Raw genomic sequence first — 26,366 nt, forward strand, 5'->3', positions numbered from 1 at the left:
AGTATCGGAAATGTGTCCGATACTGCCCAAAATTCGGGATCGGGTATCAGCGAGTACACCGGTCTATGCACTAATCTGATAACCATAATTTATTAACCCAGAAAAAAAATCAAACTTGTTTAACCGGAAATCAATTTTTCTTTGCCGCATCAAAACTCCAGCCTTCACTGTGCTGTCGCCCTGGATGTATCATGGCTGTCACTGGAAACTACTGTTTTAGAGCAGCGAAGAAGAACTGATCGCAGGTAGTTTGTCACGTGACGATAGCAAACAGCAAAAGTGCGGTGCGAGTGGAGAGTCAGAGCGAGGAAAATGTCAATATTTCCCAGTGGCCATACAACAAAGACAGATATAATATCACATTCATACATGGTCAGTAGTGAACAGCTGTTTAAGAAGAAGAAGAACTATATACTGTATTTTTTTTTTTTTTTAAATCAGGCTGGTTTCGGATCAAGTATCGGAATTGACATCGGGAAGGAAAAAACGGTCTCGGAAGATCTCTAGAATAGCATACAGTAAAACACAGACTATAGCCAAAATTACATCTCATCCCAGTGGAAAAAAGTTGAGTTAACAAACCAATATATAATTATATAGTAGCCTGTCTCTATGGTTGGAGTTGCTTTTCCAATCTGTTATCCACCCATTCCTACTGCACCTGTGTGGCTGCAGAATCTGGGTTATTGTGTGTATTGCCTGCCAAATGTGCAAATTGACTGCACGGCTGATGGAAGCCCCAGGTGTGAGGTGAATATGTGGGATCTTATCTCAGAGTAATTTCACTGGAGAGAACAGCAGGACGAAAATAGGCAGGTCACTAATGTTAAAGTAGGATAAACACAGCTGCTACAGGTCTGGAACACTGCACACAGTGTACATGTGCAAACATGCAGATGCCTCAACAGTGCATTGTGATTATAAAATGTGAGCTCTGGCACACATATAGATGGTGGACGTGTACAATTTAATCCATTTCAATTCAACTGCTCTGCAATAAACACAACGGTATCTTTGTGACACAACACTGACGTAATTTGTGAGGAAATGTCAGTGTTGTTTCATTAACATGTCCTCTTCACCTCTCATCCCCAACACAAGAAATTAGCGGTGTTCTCTTAACAACCCCGTTTCACAAGGGGAACCCCACCCATAAACAAATACAAAGCCATTTAAAGCAATGCAGCCACCTTCCAGATATGTTTCCACCGTATAACAGTCGGATATACTTATGCACGGCCTTGGAGAGTTTGTCTTGTGGATGGAAACTGACATCTTAGCCAAAGTAACGTCAAAGTGAAGGTCAAGTGAAAATATGGAAAATGTAGATGCCTTTAATAAAGAAAAAACTATAGATTCCTGAGCTCATTCGTTTGAAAATGATCCAACACTTCTAAAGTCTTGTACTTTTTTGGTGATAGCAATGCCCTTCTAGTATTAGAATGCCTTAATAGTTATTAGGATAACGGGGATTTAAAGCCCCTTTCCCACTGGACAAAAAACCCACTAAAAAACCGGCTTTTGTCTTTAGTGGTAAAATCATTCCCAGGACGTATGACTCTGCAGTAGTCAGGGATTTATCAGTTCCAGCTCTGATCAGCAGTGATAGAAACATGACACCCGGGTGGACACGCCCTGTTTTCCGGCGTGCTTGTGACATCAAGACGTGACACACCAGAAAATAATACAGAAAGGCATACTCATCTACCGGGACTGGGAAAGGGGTCTTTGCCTATTATTAGCAGGTTTTCCTACGTTTAAAGGTGATACATCTGAAATTCTGAGCATTTCTATTGCCTCCAAACGGCTCTCAACATGGCGACAGCTGAGCCGGCGGCGCACAGCTAACAGCGCTAACAGTTCAAACAACGAGAACACTGCTGACAGAGCTAACAGTGTTAACCTGGCGGGTAACCAGAGGGTGGGTGCTTTGCTTCTGCAAGGACGGCATCGGTCAGGACAGCGTTATCAGCTGTAACCGCCGTATGAGCGCAGTGCAGAACGGCGGCCGTGAGCTAGCCAATGAGGAACGCTCACATGCACTAACGTGCACTAAAAGCCATGCGCGGCCGGCCCGGCTATGCAAACAAAGCACAGAGAAGCTCAGATTACAACACACACAGAGGGAGAGTGACTTCATTCTCTGCTCAGGTAGACATTACTCCTCTATATCTTTACATAGCAAATAGTTGTTCGGTGCTATATTAATGCTTTGGATATCGTCTGCGTATACGGGCTAATTTTGGTGGGAAAGGGATATAAGATACACACTCACAAACACAGACCCCAGGCCAGCCCAGACCAAATACATGATAATCGATTTGGATGATAACCAGAGAAACAACTTGTTTGGAGGAAAACAACACCATACAGGCTGCAGAGAAACACTGGGGTTTGGCAGAATTGTTGGTAAAAAGACGATACTTTAGCCAAAGGGTCACAAGTGAGATCCCTGCTACAACCGAAGTTATGTTGGACTTAACCTTCTGGTCCGGACAACAGCATTAGTTAAATACTTAAGATGAAACTGTAAATGCACAGTGATTACATCTAGCCCATTTGTTTACATTCACAATACCCATGTTGTCTATTGTTGTTGTTGTGATGACACAATCTTCCTGCGCTCCCCCTCAGGTCGATCTGTGCTCAGTGCTGGCATCCCGCCACTCTCTATAAAGCCTTTCTGAACAGATCACCCAGACAGCTGTGTTAACAGGAAGAGAGCCACGCTGAAGGATGAGTTCAGGCAGAGTACATGACATGACTGGTCTGGAAACAGCCCCATTAAACACTCACTTTTGTTTTCATTTGTTTTATTAATAATAACAACTGGAAAATGTGATACACTATTAAAGCAAGCAGTCAAACACTCCTCGTCAGGGAGGTCAGGGGTCGTGTTTAGTCGTACAGCGCCACCTCTGGAGCCGATACAGATTCAGTGCTTTGCTCAAAGGCACTTCAGCTGGATTTTAAGAAAAGGAAAGAAAGCTTGTTTTCATCATTCAGTCACATAACTGATGGTTTGTTTTTGCAGCAAGCTAGCCAAGCATCTAAGAAACTGCTTTAAAAAGTAAGGTCACACTGTAACCGGCTTTTGGGCAATCCAAGCAACCGGATAAGTCCAAAGTTAGTTTGAGTCAACCTAATGTTTCTTTAAGGTTGGTATCCAACCCACAAACTGGCAGGTTTAAGCAGCATTTGGTGCCTGTGAACCTGAACTGGCCTCTCAGAGGAAACCTGCTGCCAGTCCCAGGAAACATGAAAAGTAAAATTATCATATGAATGAAGATCAATATAACTGAAAACCACACAAGCTAATAACAAGACTACATTCAAGCTATGGTCAGTCGCCCTCTGTGGCTGTAATAGCCAGGTATATCTGTAAACACACACTTACATTTCCCTAACCTTGACATCATCTCTAAAACTGCACCCAAACATAAACCACGTTTGAACCTAACAATCACCACCACAATTGTAACTTTAGCACTAAACCGAACCTCTAGCCTAGAATTAACCTTGTCAACGAAAGGATCAAATATGGCTCAACTCATTTCATGTTCTCTCAAAGTAATAGTTGGACATTTTGGGAAATCATTTGCTTTCTTGCATAAAGTTACTCGAAGAAAGAAAGCAGATAAGCGTACTTCCCAAAATGTCCAACTATTCCTTTAATGATAACCAAACACCCTGTAAGATTAGGATAAATGCGCACACACAACATAGGCCTGTGAAGTTCAGATGTAGTTGTGTTTTCCCTTTGTGGCTTGTTGTGAAATCGTTCAATTCCTACTAATGCGCATTTATTAGTCTAGACCAGCTTCCACTGCTGTGCAGGCAACATTTCTAGGTCTGCCAATGAAAAGAATGCCAATACATCTCAGACTTTGCATTACAGGAGCACTAACTATGCATGTTAAAAACAGATAACAATGTTCCCAAATTCGGTGTCATCACAATAACTAACCCAAATTCATTTGAAAGATCCTTCTCTTTAGTGCATTCTGAGAATATTTTGGACATGAAAAACCTGTAACACACACACACACACAAAAACCACAAGCCTATTTGTCATCTTTTCCCCTTAATGTCATATCCCAGAGGCCATGAAACACATTTTTCCAGAACACCAGATTCAGGCTCAAACTGATGACATCATCTTTAGGACAAACCACCACGGTCCCTTTGACCACAAGTCGGATGACATCACTCGTCCGAGTTATAAACAACAACTCTTGTTGGCCCATAAAGGGCACAGAGAACATGGTATGTGGGGATATCACATGGCCTTGTGCTACATGTAGTGTTTGTCTAACTTCCCACCCGAAGCGTATCAGTGACCGTCCTGGAAGGACAGAACAAAAGATGGGTCCTATCCAGTGATTTCCTCTGCTGAGGTAAAGGAAATACAGCCTTCCCAAACTTCCCATCCTGCGACAAGAGTCCGAGACATGTGACACGACACCACGCACATCTGACGGGGTATCTCTCCCCGACTCCGACCAGATACATCCTCAGTGGAAAGTCTGTGAGTTTGTGTGAGCGTGGGCAGCGATCTGTCAGGAGGGGGAACTGATAAGGCGGAAAGTGTATTTGTCATGAGAATCTGTTATTAAATGCTTAAAAGGAAAAACAGATCCAAAATAATTATTATATTTGATGAAATATAGAAGCAGCCGCTGGCAGGAGTCCACTAGGTGGGACTTCCTTTCAAAATAAAGACTTGAACTATTTTTGACTCTGTCCCATTACATATTTGTACCGTACAGGAAATGGGCCAGCTATAGCAAAACTGTCTTTTTCCAGCTTGGTCAAGACATGTTCTGTACAAAATTCTGAATGGGGTAAAATCAGTCTAGATGACATGGCTTATATGGATAATTCTTCTGGACCCACAAAATCCAGGGAAAAATAATTTTGTTTCTGAGACGGTTCAAAAGTTACAGGCAAAAATGTAAAGTTCATTGTCATAGTGCCACCATCTGTTTTTTTTGCAAATTTTGCAAATTGCACCACATTCGACACTCCCTTGGGTCCCCAGCAATACACCCGCCAAGCGTGAAGTTGATCAGGTGAGCGGTTTTTGAAATATGTGAATAACACACAGACAGACGGAGATTCCCTTTATTGTTAGATTATCCATGTCTGTCTTTTTAGTATGTTTTGATAAATAGAAGATGTTCCTCGAGAAGTGTTGTGATTATCAATCATTCAGTAACTCACAGAATATTAATGGTGGTTTGAGAATTTATTTTTTATTTCAGTACGATGAAAATTGTGCTATGAATTTCTTATAAGTACTCGTTTACCTGACACTTACAGTTGATGTTTCAATTCAAATACCTAAAATTTGTTGATTTTTTTTTGTTTTCAGTCCATTTTAAAAAGGTCTGACATGTACTGTTCTTTCTCCCAGGAATGAATTATTATTATGTTAGGGTGGATCTGTACTTTAAAGGAGGGGTCGCGTTTGCAATCCGAATGCACAGGATGTAATGCAACATCGCTCCTTGAGTAACTGTAACCGGCAGAGAACACTGGGTGTGACTGTGACAGGGTGCAATCTGCTATCAGATGATCAGCTTGTTCATTTCTGCTCCGCCTCAAGCAGTTTAAACACTGAGAAAATAATAGAAAGACTTTGCTGCTGGCGAGGATGAGTGACGGCAAACAAATGCAAACAAACAAAAGCACCAACAGATTATCTAACTGTGAGAAGAGAAACAACGGTGTATGTTTGTTTGTGTACTTATCACACAAACAAACATACATACACTGGCTCGCAGTTCGTTTGTGATGCCCAAGGGGGCTACTGAGCAGAATGCAACATGCGGCAATAATGACATGCGTCGGCCCTCCAGCAGAGGAGAAGCACAGCAACGTCAACGACAGCACGGTGTGAAGACAGACTGTTCCTGTGTGTACAGCAGAGGGGTTTGTCTTGCAGAAACATTGACCTGAATACAAGACTGAGGTGAGCTCACAGCTTTAGATATCACCTCAAAGAACAGAGCACAGTAGACACAGTAAATGGATCCGAGGTTGAATACAGTATAGAGTTTATACCTCATTCATAATAAGGATCGGATTCATTATAAAGTACAGCAGATTCTTATGATGTAGTACTATGTGCTCATGGGAAAAGATGATAATGATTGAGCTTAGCCCAGGCCTGGAGGGAATCCGCTGTCTGTTATTTAGCACCTTAATGGTCTTTCATTTTGTGAATGGCTTTAATGGTATCTTCAGGTGCGTGAGCCTCACACACGGTCAGGAAACCTGCAGCTATTTGTCAGAGTTACGAGTTGATGATGACCTGTACTCATCACATCAAGTCACGCCAGGATCCATTAGCTGGCCCGGACATGCTCATGCTGCGACAGCGTATCAACCAATGAGTGCGACTGCAATAATCAGACCTGTACGCACAGTTTGGATGCAATCCAGCCACAATGTACAAATGAAAAGCACAGTTTCACTCTCTGTCATTGAAAGTTTCAAGTTTTTTTGCACCTCTAGCCCATAGAGTGTATATAAAGATGGACGACGCGTCTCCACTCCCTCCCCACTGTGCAGAAGTGAAGCCAAAATATCCCGGATACAGGAGCTGCCATCTTGAGATTTTGACATCATTTGGAGCCAGAGTCTGCGCAGTAGTAATCAGGCGGTAGAGCCGCGGTATCGAGGTCACCCGCCCGAACCAATCGCAAATCGAGCACGGCCATAGCTCGTCAGCGAGAGAGACCCACAGCTGCCAATCATGACGTCTCATCCCTTTCTTTATAGCATCAAATTAAACTAAACTTATCCGAAAAATGAACAGTTTAACAAACATCAGTGTGATGAGAACTACCTAAAATGACAGAAACCATCTTTGGGAAAAATGTATTTGACTTTTTAGTTTGGCTCATATCCCATCCACTAACATGGAGGAGGTGGGGTTTATGACCTATACTGCAGCCAGCCACCAGGGTGCGATTGAGATGTTTTGGCTTCGCTTTTGGGGAGCTGTCATGTCGTCCAACTTTATATACAGTCTATTCTCTGGCCATACACAACACCAATTGTGTGTGCCTGAGTACACTTCTACATAACTGCAGCAATGTTTGCGGTAGGTCAGCAAAAACAAGATTTTCAGCTGGTGTTAAGTTGCTCTTTAGGATGACATATATATATATATATATATATATAAATAAATAAATAAATAAATAAGAGGAGGTTATTCCAGATATCTAACGTCCCATTGAAATGTCACATGTAACCATACACAGTATAGCACTCGTGTCACTTTACATTTCAACAAAACAGATGTAAAATAGTAATCATATATACTTGGCTGCATTGTGTCCCGACTGGTATTTTTTGTTATGTGCGCAACTCCATAAACACATATATGGGCAACACGTCTATTTGTGACCCGGCAGGAGAAGAAATAAACGAACTGTGGATTAGCACCACAGTGGTCCTGCGGATCTAGTGTCACCACACACATAGCTCACGCTCCACCAACAACACCACTATACCAGTGATGTACTGAACCTTTAAATACAACCTATCACCATGGCCTGCTCGGTCAATGTGCTAAAAACACACATGTAACACACAACTCTAACTGACAAGGGATTTCTGGGAGGCACAGATGCAGAAACGCCAGCGGTAACCTCTCCAATTGTCTGCCTTGTAAACATCAACACCGCTTTGTAAGATGACATTTGGCTTCATGTCACGTCTTGTCACACCCTACCGCACCACACATCCAAATAAAGTGCACTAAATCAATTACAACCATGACTAAGGACAACAAATAACTGTGCTGATGCAGCGTTTTAGTTCAGCGAGGATGAGAATCATCATTAAAGTACACAAGCTGACCCAGTTAGAGGCGAGACAACAGAAGACAGCACAGTACATACCCACACCAACACCAGGACTCAGCAGCCAGCTAAACTCAGTGCTGCCAACAGTGATTTGTCACTGTGTGTGTGATGCGACAATACCATGGAGTGTGTGTATGTGTGTGTCCATAAACAGGAACTGAGGCATGGGTGTGTTCGCTAAAACAGTGGCAGATGATGTGGTAAATGTAGATGTTAGGTCAGAGAGGCAATAAAGCATGTTTCCTGAACACATGAGGCCAACAAGAGTTCATATATATGCACATACACAAACAAACTTCATTTACTGGATTCCATTGTAATTTCCACTGTATCGCTGTATTCCTAAAGTTGAATAAGAATAAACTTACATGATAGTAGACCTGCAACAATTAGTAGTAACTACTTTGATAATTAATTGTTTATGTCATTTTAAAGCAATAATCTTACATTATAGTCAATTGAATATTTATGGGTTTTGGACTGTTGGTCAAACAAAACACATTTTGATCTAAAACAGATGTATCCAACCTTTTTCCTTAAGGGACACCTTTTCTATCATTGAGTAAACCCCTGACTAAGTTAAACATGTTATGGATATTTCATATTATATTCCATGTATAACAATAACAGTACAGAACAACTGATTATTTCCTGTGAATATTGCATCAGAGATGAGTTTTCCTATTATTTTTAGGAACTTTTAACACAGTTCTCTGTATTGTGTTTTTTTGTTTGTTTGTTTTTTAACAATCATACATACTTAATAGGCTTCTTTTTTGAGGAATTCAGTGCTTTCTTCTCCCTGATGCTCTTTGGTTGTTTTAACTGCGTACTTTCCTAATGCAGGACGAAGCTGTTTAACAGAAAGGAAAAAAAAAAAAAAAATGTATAATAACAATTAGCTCTCTTCACAGAAATAAATGAGATAAAGGCCAACTGTATAATAATAAAAACAAAGGATGTCTTACATCCCTTAAAATCAAGAAGATGTGACGACCCCCCCGGGAAGCTTTGGCGACCCCTAGAGGGGTTCAGGACCCCCACTAGGGGTCAAAGGTTGGGAACCAGTGCTGTAGGTTTTTGATGGGCATTTTCCACTGTTTTCTGATGTTATATGTTATATGCTATATAATATGCTACATGTTATAGACCAGACAATTACTCGAGAAAATAATCGGCAGATTAATCAATAATGAAAATAATCGTTAGTTGCCGCCCCAACATGAATGAACTTGATGTTTGACCATTTAGCTTTTCCAGTTCATCCACAAAGCTAAGTCATAGAACTGGACAATAAATTACCAACATTGTGAATCTTTTACGGACCTAAATGTACTCAAAACTGCAATTCATAGCAGTTAAATCAACAGCTACAACAACAAGTGATATTTACCAAGAAGTCCAACCAACTAATCAGCCAATGGCGTCGGCTACATGTCTTTAATTGGTCATAAACATGTCAACCTGAGGTAACATTAGAAAGGAAATACACACACTGATGCATAAAATAATAATTATTGTGACATTTCTTGTCTTGAGGTTAAATCTGATGTAGAATGTGGGTCATATCATTCAGCCACTTCCCTGCCACACATTAATCACACATTAAAACACCTAATTCAAATGACGACAACCAATACAAGCATCCGCATTCAAATACAGTGGTTAAACGTGACATAAAACGATATCGTGTTCAGAAATTCCCAAATTAACCAGCTGGTGGTTAATCAAACGAGAAGATAACCGGTGCGACAAGTGCTACCGCATTTTATTTTATCACCCAGAATGATTTTCACCAGCACAGTACTGACATCAACATGACATGCTGTGTGCGTCCATGGAAAGAATTCAAAATCCACTGAGCGTAGAGTAGAAATACAATTCCAAACCAGCCTGATTCATTACACAGAAGGTCAGTTACAGTGTGTGATATATCTTTCTTTACAATGAAGACAAAATAAAAGGGTGCACTCAGTGAAAAGTCACTCCGGATGAACAAAGCACACCAGCGTCTGAGCTGAATGTCACTGCAGGATTCAGGGCTGAAACTGTGTGAGTTTTTTTATGTGGGTGTACATATAGAAGAGTTATGTTGCTCAGTAGGGGTTTTATAGCGGGGTAATAAAAACAGCAGAGAAACATAGCTTTATAGAGAGAAGAAAAGAAAAGAAAAGACCAGGCAGTAGCATGGATTTAGATAAACATACACAAACACACACACACGCAATTTGAGCTTTCATCACACTCAGAAATAGTGACATCCTTTCCAGATCCCCGCACAGCAAGGGGATCAACACATGTAATGAAGGCATCCACAGAAGCTTTTCACGTGGCCAAAAACACACACACACACACACACACAGTGAGTCTCAGCTATAAATGAACCTGACTGGGAGGAATGGATTCACAGCGGCTAATGAATACAAACCCTATTGGCTCTACTTCACTGTACAGTCTAGTATGCTTGCTTTGCTAGTAAATATGCGACATGACAGTCAGTTAATTGAGCAGATTAAGTGACCTGGAAGATTTCTAATCTAATCTCCATATTAATGCAGACCCTCGGGGGCACAGTGATGGGGGAGGCACTCACCCCTTTTTCTCCGTAAACGGTGGCTGCACACACTCGCTCTCATCAGCAGCCCAGGCCAAACAGTTAGCGCCATTCTCTGCTCACAGTGGCAGCATTTCATTAGTCATCAACAGTAAAATAGACGATTAAGATCGAAGATTGAATGAGGGTTGAAGACTTCGTGGATCTAATATCACGAGGACAGAATGAATGGATTATTCTGGTTGATTATAAATCATAACCATCTGATTTTAAAAGACCAGATTGTTGGTATTCCCACATTTCCAGCTGCACAAGTTCATAAACTCAATGACTGAATAAAGACAGTGTTATATCAAATTAGATTCAACATATTAGGTCTCATCATTCATGAACTCTCCAGATGATTAAAAGCCCAGTTGTCTAGTAGTGGAGTCAGCATTCCCATGTCAGCTTCGAATTTTCGTGATCTCAAATGTTTGACCCCCATAGAGACACTTTAATAAGGTGACGACCGCGGGGATCAAAAGAGCCGCTGTCTGCTACAAAAGCTCATTTGGCCCAAAACTTGGCACCTCTCCTTCTCCCATGGTCGGAGGCTGACCCCGTTGCCATGGATACTCCACTCTAATATCTATGCAAACGCCTTCTCGCTGCGCTGGGAAGACCCACTGCTGACCGGAGCTAACGCGCTGCCAGGGACTTCCCCCTCACACACAAACAGAGAAAGGCCTGTGTAAACACAAACATATTATGAACCCGATGCAAAATAAACACATTATGTACATATCAACACACGCGCAAACACATGCACATCCAAAGGGATGGCATATGGGTGCACATATGGACGTACACACTTCCCCCAAGCTGGGCAGAAGTCAGCTGTACTCCACGTCGGTGCCGGATGCTTTCAGTAATTCATCCACCCTCAAGTGTATAATAAGGTTATTCTAACCCCACCCCGCTGGGGCCTCCGGCAACCAAACAACTTTGGAATCTAAACACTGAGCCCACACACGTATCACATCAAACAGCACCCTGACTGTGGATGGATGCACAATAGAATGAAACAAGAGACTATTCAGCTTTTACTCCTTCAGAGCATTCAAAATAAAAGTTGCAGATCAGCAGTGCAGCTCAATGCAGCTTTATCAAGATCGCCCACATTGTGTAAGCATCCGTACCCCAACCAGAACTGATAGATTTCCAACTAAACAAACAAGCATGTAACAGGTAAACAGCAACCATGTGTGTCCATATATAGCACGTATTTAAATTTTTTCCAATATCTATATTTTTTACTCCTATGACTAAAGGTTAGGACATGTCAGCTTTTAAAATTGTGAAATTTTGGAGTGAAATCAATATTAAATACATACAAATCTGTGTTTGTTATCTACGCCAACAATTTACATAAGTCACTAGCAACCACTAGGGCTGTCCCGAATACGATTTTGGGCTTTGAAGCTTCGGTGAGAAATATTAGAAGGTATTCGATGCTTCGCGGCGCAGCAGGATGACATATTTTCTATGCCAGCTGTATTAGAGCTGGTTTTAGTCTCTTTAGGACATTATAAAAAGAATTGACTAGTTTATGCGACTATTGCCCTTTCTTAAAAATGTAAAATCTAATCGACTAATTCTCAGTGATTATGGAATAGTATTTTTGCTTGGAATTGTATTTCCTGTCTGTTGTGTTTTATTTCTCTTTAAACTGTAACTGGTGTCCTATCTTGACCCAGGTCCCCCTTGTAGAAGCGATTCTGTCTTAAGAGATTTTCTTGTTAAATAAAGGTTAAATAAATAAAATAAAATAAATACAAATACAACCATAACAAAAATTGTGTCTAACCTTTGCTGTTTTATGATCAAAACTTTGAGGGCATATCAACGCTGCTAATGGCTACTCAAATGTTTCTGAGTCTATTCCAGCCGTCTGTATTCATTTACATGGCATGGAGGAGCATTTGCGGTCTGCCTTCCTCCAGCATCCAACAGCCTATCCTCAGCCTTCCATGTGAAAACATTGTCTATGTCTCCATCTGGTGGATGAATTGTGGTACTGCTCTCAGTCTAAGGGCATTGGCCTTCAAGGCTTGAGCTGGACAAATAGACCAATGGGTTATAGTTTTCTTTGAATGGGAACATGTATAGGAATATTTAGATTGAATTAATACCTAGAGTGATATGTAAATTAAATTAAATTAAATTAAATTAAATTAAATTAAATGAGTTTTACAGTTACCTGAGAAAAAATGAAACTGGCACAGATGGTACCTAAATGGCAAATTTGAAGATCCCACCTTAACACGCCTCTGCTAAAACTACTCCAACTGCGTTCTGCTTCACTTTATTAGCATCAGTCTCTGCACAGGTAATGTTCAGATGTTGTGATAAGGTTTGCTAGAGGTTTTGGGCTGCAACTGCATCATTCCAAAGGAATATTTACTCTAAAAGTGTACACTTTTATTAGTTGGAAATTAAATCTATCCTTTATGCTGTGTTCTATCTTCACATATACTGATGCTTACACCCCAGAGGAAATCTCACAAGTGTAACCAATATAATGATACCAAGATTATTCAAATACACCTTATAGTTGCAGAGATACACTCTATTCATTTTGGGTTTGTCATTTTCGAGCAGGGGCTGAGCCAGAGGCTTAAATTTAAAGTCTACTTTAAAGGAATAGTTGGACATTTTGGGAAATATGCCTACTCATTTTTTTTGCCAAGAGTTAGATGAGAAGATGGATATAATCTTCTCATCTAACTTTTGGTAGGAAAGCAAACGAGCATATTTCCCAAAAATGAGGAACTATTCCTTTAAAGCACTGTAGGGTTGTGTAATAATATGTTGACTAAAACGTTATCCCTGTTATGTTTTTCATCTGGTTTCATTGGGCGTAACAGACACATCCACACAAGCTGAAATGCTCAGACATGGTGTACAAACCTGTCCAACCCAGCGGGCCTCGTGTCTGACCAAACCCAGAGCTGCACGCTGAAACAAGCCAAATGAATGACAGATGAAGTCAAAACCCGGAGAGAGACAAGAAAATCCAAGATAATAAAATGAAGCCTGCTCGCGCGCAAACACACACGTCCTCTAACAAAGGAAAAACATTGGAGTCCAAGACTCAATCAATTTGCAGTGTAGAGGGAGAGTGGAGCCACATGTTTTTGATAAGTCCTCTAGCAGAGCAGGGTGAGGTAATGATGAAGTCATCTCTGTCCTCTGGACAGGTTCAAATTCACTGGGCCGTGCGCATTTTAAATGGCTTCAGGCTCACCAACACACACACACGCTTCGTTTTTTTTGTGGGGTACTACGCAGTAAAAAAAAAAGAACAAAAACTTTTATTGAAGTTTGCAGGAGGTATCAAAACCAGAAAATAACTGAAGGAGCTGCAACATGTGCGCACCACATCTTCTTCTACACACCTGTCAGTCAAGCAGCACAAAAAAACTACATTCATCCCTCCTCGCTCTTCAGTTCCTGTTTCCCCCAAAACATTCCCAAGCAATCAAGTCTTACTATGGACACGCCTCATTAGTAGTGCCTGCAGACTGCACCCACTCAACCGGTCACTGCCACTCTGTTACTAATCTATGAGGCCGTCTGTCCACATGGGACACTGTACTTCCTGTGTCTCGGCATGGATCTTACGATTAGCTGCGGTGCCTCGAGTTATTATAAAAAAAACATTCATTAGGGCAGAGAAAATAAACAAGAGAGAGCAGCTGAGACTGCTGCAGATGTGTTGAGACAAGAGAGTCCCCTCCACTCAGCACTATCTAAATGTTATTCTGCGACCACTGTAATGCTCAACACTGTTAGGCCTATTATAAATACAATATGGACATACTAAATTCTCACTGGCCGGTTCATTATTTTGAGACAGCTGCATGGCTCTGATGTGCACATCGCTGTTCTAAATACACACAAATGTCCAAGTAACGACACAAATAACAAATAAGAACATAGTAAAGTGTCAATAACAAACACATTCTTCAGCGAGCTGGTGGTCAGTGTCCGGAGATTTTGGGAACCGATGTGGGCAGAACTAAACTGCATGACATCTAAAGGTCCCATATTGTAAGAAGTGAGATTTCCATGTCTTTTTTATTATTAAGCAGGTTGAAGTGCTATATTAGTAAGGGATAATGTACTGCGAGATAGTCATTGTTGTGAAAAAATCCCCGACAGGGCGATGCTGCTCTCTCATCGCCCTGAAGGGGATTCTTTCACAACAATGACCCGCTGACTGTACAATATCCAGCTTATTACACGGCTTCTTACTTGGGAAATCGATATTTTGACACAAAAACGGTCCACCAGAGTGCAAAATCAGAGCTGCGCCCATAGCCCTGGTCTGTTATACAGAACTTACAGATCGCAGAACGCCGTGATAGACCAATCAGAATCGAGTATTCAACACCGCCGTGTAATAAATACTGTGAAAGTATTGAAACGCTTAATCCATGGAGAAATACAGACAGCCCGTATTCAGAAACTCTGCCTTTAAACGAGCTTTCTCTAATTTTGTGATGTCACAAATATACAACATATAGACCATTTCACAGTTTTAAACGTAAACATTCTAAATGTGTCCCAGTTTATTTCCGAAATTCCATACCAACATGCTATTTAGTACGCTAAAACAGTATGTGTGAGATTTAGTATGTCCGAAACCTTAGTACGAAACCAATGTTTCATAATGAATTGCATACTATGTCCGGTGAAATATTACAGTATGCAACACTGGATACTACGGCGGCATAAATATCCCACAATGCAATGCAGTAGCGACGACAACGTTCATTACAGACATTGACGGACAGCTCTGTAACGTCAATAACACTTCAATTAATGTGTAAGTGCAAGATTTCACTGCTTTGATTCTCACAAACCGTCGTTTTGGTCACATAAGGTTGGCACGGATTACCATGGTTACACGTCTCAAACCGGCAAGGAGGCTCTCAGGAAGTGACGACGTAAATTACTGCTCAGTGCGACTGAAAAGATACATACTACTATTTATACACACAAAAGTATGTTGAAAGATAGTACACATATTGAGTATGTAGTGCATAGTATGCGATTTTGGACAAAGCCAATAGTAAACATGGACCCAAGCTGTTGCCTAGCAACGCAATTCCATTGCAATTCCGTTGGAAATAGCTAAAACGGACCGTTTCAGAGAGAGGGTAAATACAGGCATATTCAGACAGACAGTATAAGGAAAATAACGTTTTTTTTTTAACATTACAGCATGTAAACGTGTTCTAGTATAAACATAAAATACAAGTATGAACTTGAAAATTGTCATAATATGGGTCCTTTAAGTATTTAAGTATCTGCATGGATTGAGAAACTGGCTTTAAAGGAAGCCAAGTGTGCTAGGGGATGGTGCTTTGCAGAACAAAAAATATTATGGAGAAATGGAGATGAGTGAATTATTAAATGGCTACGAAACATTTGGATTAATCTGCACAAGCTATAGGGGAATCCGATGGACCTGTAATATGTGCAAAGACGACATTATCCTCAATCATTTGGGTAAAGGCTTGGATCAGATGACAGACCGATGTTATTAGATTTGTAGAATTGATGCAAAATACGTTTTAACATTTAAAACAGCTTTCATTTCAAGCTTCAGAAGAGGTTAACAGGCTTCTTCTTTACTTAACTAAACCTCACCGTCTTGCCTCCCTAGAGCCAACTGCAATATTCATGAGGACCTATTATGAAACACTGGAAAATGGAGTTCATATCAAAGAGGACGGAGGAGGAGGAAAAATAAATATCGAGTATGTTTGCATTTTCTATCTATTCCGTCATTGGCTCTGGGTTAAATATCTCACTTGTAGAAAGTCCCTGAAGGATAGTGAACGGGGTACTGATTAAATCAGAGAAAAAAGGGAATCCTGTTTTAGATTTCAGGTCCATATGTTGAACATTCACAGCTTTTCAGAGGGCTCTGCGGATCAAAATAAAAGAAGGAGAAGAAAAAAGAAACAAAATGAAAAAAAGTACAGGCCTTTTGGAGGCAATTATCATGTCTGGAATCTTTTTAAGTTCAGACGGTCAGGTTTTGGTGTGGAAATGGACATCCTCAGAGAGACAGGTTGAGAAATATCTGAGAGGTGCTGAGGAGGTGCTCGCAGGTAATGTGCGATATGAAGGGTGAGAGAGGGATGGAGGGGGGGGGGCCTGGGGGCATGACAAAAGGAAAAGAGGGTCAGGAAGAAAAAGACGAAACAAATGGTGAAAGGGCGGGAAACTGAGAGGAAGCGTGAAGATAGAAAGAGCTGAATGCACACACAGGGTAACCCAGCCGGTGGCCATTTAACAGTTAACGTTCTCTTCAGGATATAGCAGTCTGCACACCAGAGGTGTAAGAACATATAGAAAATATTGAATATCATGATGTTTTTTGATACTGCATCGATTCTTAAAACCTCTGTATCAAGTTTTAATAGTTTACATGCAAAGATTAACTCAGTCAGTGCTTTGTTTAATTTTCAAAGAGATGTGCCCTCTCAAAATAGTGCTATGATGTTGGATGTTACGGGGACTGTGATAAATGCAGATCCCACTGTTCAGACTGCATACAATTTTTTATTTTACTCAGATTTTATACACTTGGTGGTGTGTTCTTTATACTGTGAAAATTTTCCTGAAATAAGATTTTTTTTTAAAAATCGCAATATATCGCCTTGCTTACTGTATCGCGATATATTGAAAAGTAACCCCTGTATCATGATACATATCTTATCGCCAGATTATTGCCAATACACAGCACTACTACACACACACTGTTGTACGCAAACCTACTATATTTTCTTCTTATATATATTTCTATTCTAGATTTGGAGCAAAATGTAGCTCAATTTTCCCCCGGGATCAATAAATTATTTCTGATTCTTATATTTATTTTCCTTGCCAGAGAGAGGGAAGTTCGTCCCAAAGTGGCCACTGTATTTATACCCTCCACCTTAAAGAAGGGTGTCTCACTGAGCTGTGAGTGTGACTACAAACGAAGTTCACTCTGCCACGGAGAGGGAGGGTGTATAGGAACCGAATTGGAATTGGGCCATAGTCTGGAAATGTTGAAGCACCATGAGTGAATCCCTCAGCTGCAGGAGGTGCAGCTGACCCTGACCTTTGACCTCCCACCATACAAGGAACACTGCCAAAACCTGGAAATGTTTGTTTCCTCTCAAATGTTAAATACAACAACAACCCACGCATTTATGATTTGTTGTGGAAGACTAAGTCCTCAAAGTAACAATATAAAGCAGCTGTTTGGAGAACTAAGTGTGGACAAGGTTGCATATATTCACAAGCTGCTGGACAAAATGTTATGACTCAAACTTGTTTTTGTGTTTCTTTCTTTCTTTCTTTCTTTCTTTCTTTCTTTCTTTCTTTCTTTCAGCAGGCAAGGATAATATTCATTCAACTACAAAGCAACGCGTGTATGGATTTTTTGTGGATGTGACTTTACACAACACAAATACAAAAATACCTTTGTGGGTAGTGAAATATTTGCAGATCACGGAAATATTTGTGAATTGTATTCTGTGGATTACAACTATTATCTACAGATCTGCTGCGGTACCAATCGGACAAAATTCTGTAAACAAACAGGAGGAAAGTTTCAAATGTCACGTGGCCCACAAATCCACAGGGAGCGATCTGCAAATGCGAAATAGATGCACAAATGTGTAGATGTCACTTCACATGTAAACCTTAAAATACGTATTTACAGAGTAAGTTATGTGTATTTTGCAAATCGCCCTGTATTTTTGTGGATGTGACTTTACACAACACAAATACAAAAATACATGTTTGTGGATAGTGAAATATTTGCAGATCATGTTATTTGTGGAATGTCTTCTGTGGATTACAACTAATAAAGTCCAATAAAAACTTCCATAGGGATTCAGGTGATTTATAATATTCCCAAAGCAATGACTCTCTACAACGAGGGCTGTGTATTGGCAACAATCTGGCGTTACGCTCATGATACATTAAATCTGAGTAAAAATGTTTTTGCTTTTTTATGCCATCAGATCTGTATTTGCATTTATCACAGTCCTTGTAAAATCCAACATCATAGCACTACTTTGAGAGGGCACATCTCCTTGCAGAGATGAGTTCATCTTTGCATGTAAACTATTAATTAAAGATGATATCTTCCTGTATTTTTGTGGATGTGACTTTACACAACACAAATACAAAAATACATGTTTGTGGATAGTGAAATATTTGCAGATCATGGTACAAATTTGTGGAATGTCTTCTGTGGATTACAACTAATAAAGTCCAATAACAACTTCCATATTGATTGAGGGACGAAAACTGTGGCGAAATTGTTTTAAAAGCTGTTTAAAAGTGATTTTAGCCAAGAGCTCCACATCTCAAATCTATGAATTGTGTCTTTATATATATTAGCACTGATCTGTGCAGCTGCTGCTTCATATTATAGGCCCATTCTGTCAAACATTTACAAGAAATACATGTTTGTGGATAGTGAAATATTAGCAGATCATGGTACACATTTGTGGAATGTCTTCTGTGGATTACAACTAATGAAAGTCCAATAAAAACGTGCATACGCATGCGTGTTAAATGACCAAAACACATGAATGAAATCCTCCACATACCTTGTGTGAGGAGGTTTCAGGAGCTGACAGTCGACCTGCAGAAACACATGCAGTGTTTCCTTTCCTCTGGTTCCGTTCAGGCGTCAAGCGACGTGTCCGGAGCGTCTTCCGCCGACGTCCAGTCCAACCGGTGGTGTTCACCGTGCTCCCTGCAGGCCGGTGCAGGCAGCGACACATGCTGCGGTGTAGAGCTACTGTGCCGGCTAAAACACACGGAAACCCTGGCTCACAATATGGCAGGAAATGGAACGTCATTCGCTGAAACGGTGAGGCGCACTTTTTCGCGAATCCCTTGCTTGATGGAGCACACGTGATTCAGGCGGGCTGTTTGTTGTTGATGTGTATTATTCATGTTTGTCCCAGTTCAGACAGAAACAGTACAGGCTACACTATCTTTAGCACACCTAGCAAGGAACACACTATACAGGCTTTAAACACGTGTAATCTTTAAGTATATTTTATGTTACACTTGTATATTATTTGCAGAATATGCTGCATGCAAATAAACTGGGGGAAAAAGTTATTTCTCTGTTGTTACAATGCTAATTGGCATTGTATTTTACATCTTTGGAAAGCCTGTTTGTTTTGTTGATGTGTATTATTCATGTTTATCCCAGTTCAGACAGAAACAGTACAGGCTACACTATCTTACCTAGCAAGGAGCATGTTTCACAATACAGGCTTTAAACATTGCTGTATTCACTGATGGTTTTCATTAAGAATGTTATAACAACAAAGACTCCATTCATTTTTTATAAAAAAACTATCCTTTAGTACAGATACACACAATTATTCAACAAGGCATGCTGCTGCAGGTTGTTTTACTTTACCAAGATCCAAAACCAAATCAGGTCAAAGTACAGCAATATACAGAGCAATGCAAGGATGGAATTCACTACCAAATCATATTACACAACAAAATGATATATATGGTTTTAAAAAAACAAAACACTAAAAGAGCATTACTTAAGAAGAAACTTTAGTAATGAATTAGTATTCTTGGGTGTGTAAGGGTGTTATGGGCATTCCATGTTAAATGATGATATTTATCTGTTAGATCATGATAGATTCAGTCGGAGCCGCTCTATTTTCTTTGTGTTTTTGTCATTTAAACTGTCAGTTGTTATTGTTTTATTTACAGTTGACGTGCATTACGATGTGTTATGTTAGTGTATGATGAGTAGTGTGAATGTGTATTTTTGTAATGTCACCATGTAAACTATATGGACCCCAGGAACAATAGCTGCTGCTATGCAAAAGCTAATGGGGATTTTAATAAACAAACAAACAAACAAACACATGTAAACTTTAAGTGTATTTTATGTTACACTTGTATATTATTTACAGAATATGCTCCATGCAAATAAACTGGGGGAAAAAAGTTAGGAAATTTGTGTTTGGTGGATTATTTCTCTGTTGTTACAATGCTCATTGGCATTGTATTTTACATCGTTGGAAAGCCTGTTTATTTACCTTCACAATGATGTCCAACTTGTAAGGATCTTGCATTTGTGGGATGAGCAGCACAGCTGATTATGTGGGTAGCACCCAAGAAAGATTTGCCAAAATTCTCTGCCAATGGTAAACAGTGTATTCTCCTGTTGGTGTTGACTCTTGTTTTGAGTTGTTTGGTGGATCGGATGATTTAACTCTCTTTCAGTAACAAGGAACAAACAAGACATATTGGCCATTTTACACTGTATTCATTTAATACACCGTCAGGAGCCTCAGTAGCGGTGGAAGATCCATACGCAGCCACAGCAGCCTGGCACCTCGTCCTCAAAAATATACCTTGGTGGAATCACTGTCCTACATACTATCTATCGGGCTATATGCAGCACTCACTATATACTATGTAGGACTTTTTAATCTGCTTTTATTGTCTGTAGCTACACGTCTGGCATGAGCATTGACTCATATTGTCAAGTAAATGGAAATTTTGTGCAAAGAATGAATCAGTTGAGGCTCTGACAACAAGTATGCTACATATCACCAAATAGGACTCATATAAATGTGCTGCACTGCCTCCATCTAGTGGCGTTAAGGGTGCTGGAGTACAACCTGCAGATGAGAGCAGATCCAGGAACAACACTTAAACCTGCAGTAGGCAGGGTGTTTTTGGCATCATTGGGCAAAAATCCCATAATAACCTTTCAGCATGTTGTAATTAAAGTGTTCTGAGAGAAGACTAGACTTCTGCACCTCCTCATGGCTCTGTTTTCAGGCATTAAAATATCTAGCCCATGATGGGAGACTTTGGCCAATCACAGGTAATTTCAGAGAGAGAGCGTTCCTATTGGCTGTGCTCCAGCTGGTGGGCGGTGCTTGGTATTTCCTCAACTGATCTCAACATGGCAAGCGTTCTCATTTTACAGCTAATACACTTCAAGTGTGGATAAACTAATTTTAGGAGAGAAATAGGCATTACAGTAACAGAATATTGATTCTTATTTGATCAGCGCTGCCTAGTTTGACCGTTTGATCGGATTTCACGAGTGATTGACAGCTGCTCAGAGACGGCAGGCTCCAGCTCGGCTCTGATTGGTTGTTTTCCTCCGGTCTGTGAAATCTTGCAGATACCATTAGGAGCACCGGATGAAACCGGCGGACACAGAGGCACATGATTTTTTTCAGATTACTTGTCTCATGCACTACTGTCAGGATATAGTGACCATTTTATAAAAATAACTTTTTGTAATCATATTTGCTCCGTTTCTACCCACAGCAGCTTTAATACATTTGTAATGAATGTACATGCCAAGTGTTAACTGCTCAGTGTGTTAATAAGCATCATTTAAATAACTTGGTAAAGCCATTTATTGCCAGCCCTTTTTAGTAAATGGAACAAAAATATTAATAATCGTCCAAAGCTGCATATAATTCAATCATTACAAATAAACTAATCAACAGAGAGCCCGTTCCGCAGGAAGATGAGATATGGGTAGAAAACATCAGCCCATCCAAGCATCACGTCAGATCCATATGCAATATGATTTAGTGTCAAAAAGGAACACGGACATACAATGTGCCACTTTCTAATCACTCATACCAATCTATCAAGATGACAGTGATGATGACAGATTTGATTGATGATATATGTAGTTTTTGATCAAGGGCATAACTAAATTGTTCTTCTAACTCATTTGGGTCAGATCCAAGGACAAAGCTAAAAAGAACAGAGCACATTTAACTGCTTATTAAAATGACTAATTATGTTTGTCTCTGCTGACTAGTTTTGTTTTTAGGTGACGCCCATTCCCAACAACTGGTACTCATTTGGTTTCATTTCACAAAGGAATGAGGAATATGAGTAACCACTGACATGGTAGTAACAAGGCTCAGAGTTGATACTCACTGCAGAGAGAGCCCATAATGGATGATCATGTTATGTATAGTTCCCAAAAACGTGGACTCAAATGCAGCACACCAAACGAGAGTTTTAAAGGTGGAACAAAAAGAATATTTATTTTAACAAAAAGGGTTCCAGGTAGATCAAGGAGCCGAGTTCAGGAGAGAGCAGGCAGGTTGAAGCAGCCACAGCTGGCAGGTGACAGACCTGAGCACAGAGCAAACAAAAACACAAGATAAGTCCAAAATATCCAAAACGAGAGCAACAGCAAAGACGAGAGCAAAAAATATTAGTGAGCCTGATTTAGTTAAATACCACTGAGGGCGACGGAACGATCTGGCGAAGAGTAGCATGAAACCCGGGGTATATATATTGCAGGTGTGCTGATTGGTGGCAGCTGCTCCAGCCGAGCCCGCCCAGAGGAGGAGGAGGAGAAGGAAGGCCACACCTCCCGACACACTGACAAACCAGGGGAAAACACACAAGAGACAAAAGGACAGGGAAACATAGGAAACAAAAGGAACTTCTAGACTAAAGGTAGTGAACATAACAGATCAGGTCTTGTGACAAACTGAATGAAGTCAACTAGGCCTGAAATGATTCGAGGGGTTTGCTGCTCTTCCTCCTCGTGACTCTGAAAAAAGTACAAATTGGTCCTGAGTGCAGGATGTATGGAAGCTATCTACACATGGAGGCAACAGCTCAGTGTGTGTGTGTGTGTGTGTGTGAGATTCTACCTCAGCAGATCTACAGTAAATACTGTATGCAGCTAAAAGGGAAATATTTCATTTTTTACTACATTTACTTGACAGCTGTAGTTACTAGTTAGATTTATATTTTACAATAAACCTGATGAGTTTATAAAATACAATGCATTGTTAAAGATTATGCCAGTGTTTACCAGCCTTTTTGAGCCCTGATGGAAATCTAGTAGTCTAGTTTTACTTCTGATACTTAAAGCAGCAGTGGGTAGAAATGAAGTCATTTTATAAAACGGTCACTATATCCTGACAGTAGTGCATGAAACAGGTAATCTGGAAAAAAATCATGTTCCTCCGGTGTCCTGTCCTCCGGTGTCCAGCGTTGTCCTCCGGTGTTCCTAATGGCATCTGCAAGATTTCACAGAACGGAGGAAAACAACCAATCAGAGCCGAGCTGGAGCCTGCCGTCCCTGAGCAGCTGTCACACACTCGCAAACTCCGATCAAACGTTCAAACTAGGCAGCGCTGATCAAATATGAATCAATATTCTGTTACTGTAATGCCTATTTCTCACCTCAAATGTTTTCAGAAACATCTTGTAGTGCACGGTTTAGCTGTAAAATGAGAAAGTTTGTGATCCGGCAGCCAAATATTCTGCCTACTGCAGGTTTGAGTGCATTTTGCTCAAGTTAAATCTGTGCTTTTACTAATGTAGGATTTATATTGCAGGATTATTATAATCATTATTATTATTAGAGTATTTTTACATTGGGGAATTGGTATTTCTACTTAAGTAAAGAATATGGGTATTTTTCCACCACTGGTCTCATCTTTCATGTTTTTTAAGAACCTCTTTTGTTGTTTTCACCTTGGCATCTTGTCACCGAGTCTTTGCCAGGTGTTTATCAGATGCGACAGGTATGCTGGAATTCTTTTCACCTGGTGATTCTGCGTGTGTGAGTCATAATAGCAAAATGTGGTCCTGGCAACACATAATGTTCAGCAGGTACTTACAAATTTGTGGTTTTAAGTACGGTGCCAGGTGTTTACCAGCAGCCATGGCAATGCAGAAAATAGTTTTCACCCTCGTGAGCTTGCGTGCAGTGTAGTGCCGCAACCATGTAAGATGCAGTCACGAGGCTTTTCAGGTGTATAGTTGAGATCAAAATGAAGATGGGGCAAACGGGCCATTGCCCCCGACCCCCCGCCCCCTCTGCCCACCTCACACACACGTTTAACGCCACTGGCCCGATTAGGCGTCACATAGTTTTACAGGTGTGTAGTTGAGAGCAAAATGAAGGCAGAGATCGAAGGGTTGGAATTGGATTTTACGCCCCTGGCCCGATTTGGCGTTTTAGCTGGTGTGATCCCAATCCCCAGATGGTCTCTAGTTCTACTGTAGTTTCTATTATGTAAAAAATGTCAGTATTACAATTTTCTCATGAAACCAGACCAATAATAATTGCATGTGATGTAAAGCTGAAATGAAAACTAACCGCCTTTGGCTGCTGAGTTTTAAAGCAAGGATGGATCATTTTACAAAGCTATTATGATGTATTGTTCTATTGTATTCTTTATTGTTCACTATGTTGTTTGGGGAAGAAGGCTGTGTAATGTATGTGTTTTTTTTTGTGTTTAAAGGCCCTGGCAGCAAACGCTGGTATTGTTTTCACCTTGTGAGTCTGTGTGTGATGTTATCATGGCCAAATGTGGTCCTGGAGACACCTACTGTAGCGGGAACTACTAAGGAAGCGGTTTTAAGTACTTAAACAGATGTTTAAATTTCTGTCTGTGGACAGATTTTTCCACCATGATTGCATTGCAACCGTGTAAGATGCAGCTACGAAACTTTACAGGTGTCTAGTTGAGATCAAAATAAAGAGTTGAAATCGAAGATTAACGAGATAACTTCTGTTATGATTTGACGCTATATAAATATAAATTGAATTGAATTGAATTGAATTGAAGATGGAGGTGGTCCAATCAAGGGAGGCGAAGGGACCCCCCATTTTGCACCCCTGGCCCGATTTGGCATTGCGGCTGATGTGAACCCATCGCAAGATGACCTTTTGTACTTTTTTTGTTTCTCTTTAAAGAGGACCTACTATGCTTATTTTCAGGTGCATACTTGTATTTTGGGTTTCTACTAGAACATGTTTACATGCTTTAATGTTCAAAAAACACTTTATTTTTCTCATACCGGCTGTGCAGCACCTCTTTTCACCCTCTGTCTGAAAAGCTCCCCCCCCGAAAAGCCCACTCTGTTGTGATTGGTCAGCTGAACCAAACTCTTCAGACTCCGCTCCAGCTCCACTCTAGCTAGCGTTGTTTTCCAAACTAGCTATTATTCAACCAAGACGTTTCAGGCAGTTCAGGAGCAGTGTTTCTGTGGGGGAGAGTAACTCCCTCTGGCGTAGACTTTGTGCTTTAAAACTTTGCAGACCTTTTACATGCACAAAAAAATATATAACACACTAAAGGAAAGGGAAAGTAAAAAGCATAATACCTTCTCTTTAATGTCACTCGAAACAACAAACACATTGGGTTTTTTTTAATAACAGACATTATATTTAATTATAGCTGATGAGACCTATTTAATAAAGTTTGCCTTATGAATAAATGCTGTTAATCAGGATTTTTAATTACTATCATAAAGTATTTTCTCCCACCCTTAGCAAACATCTGTGGCATCTTTCCTTGTGAAAAGAGTTTCCTTGTAAAAGAATATTTTAAATTTGACTCATGTCCTGTTGGCACCTGTAGTAAGTTTGCGTGTCTCTTCAGTGGCCCACAAGATCACATGTCTGTCTATTGTCTGCATGTGTATGTGTGTGTGCAAAGGCAAAACCTGTGTGTACATAATCACGTCACGATTCCAGCTCCTGCCACAATCAGTGATCCAAATAAGCCAAGTGAAGGACCTGACCCACTTCACATGGTCCTCCAATACATATAAATGGTTGCGTGGCCTACCCCAAATAGCCCACAATGAGGGGCCACCGGGCTGCTATTCTTAGAGCAAGTTACTATTATCTCTCCTCTCTTTTTTTTTCTTCAACCCTGTCACAAGGACAGCTGAGGCGTATCCTGTGTGAGGAAAGAGGAAGAAGCACAAACAGGGAGGTAAAAGGGGAAAGAAAAGAATGCATCATGAAAATGTGAGGCTTGATTCTGGGTACCTTATTTGTCTTTATTCCCACCAAGTCACCAATTTGA

General features: G+C 40.4%; 1 protein-coding gene and 1 long non-coding RNA gene across 3 annotated transcripts in view; one reads left to right on the forward strand and one right to left on the reverse strand.

Annotated features, from left to right (window-relative positions):
- add3a (adducin 3 (gamma) a) overlaps window positions 1-19,285 on the reverse strand; it is a 132,819-nt gene extending 113,534 nt beyond the window's left edge. The window contains exon 1 of one of the 2 annotated variants that reach the window (XM_037765297.1): window positions 19,101-19,285. The gene's annotated coding sequence lies outside the window, so the exon portion shown is untranslated. Of the gene's footprint in view, window positions 1-7,913; window positions 7,989-19,100 lie in introns of those variants that run through there. The other variant, XM_037765299.1, reaches the window with a different exon arrangement.
- On the forward strand, window positions 15,061-17,812 carry LOC119485603. Its single transcript, XR_005206311.1, has 3 exons — window positions 15,061-15,304; window positions 16,148-16,241; window positions 17,381-17,812. It is a non-coding gene; the product is annotated as an uncharacterized LOC119485603 (long non-coding RNA).
- Window positions 19,286-26,366: the final 7,081 nt, after the last annotated feature.

This window comes from Sebastes umbrosus, chromosome 3, assembly GCF_015220745.1.
Source record: "Sebastes umbrosus isolate fSebUmb1 chromosome 3, fSebUmb1.pri, whole genome shotgun sequence".
Classification (NCBI taxonomy): domain Eukaryota; kingdom Metazoa; phylum Chordata; class Actinopteri; order Perciformes; family Sebastidae; genus Sebastes; species Sebastes umbrosus.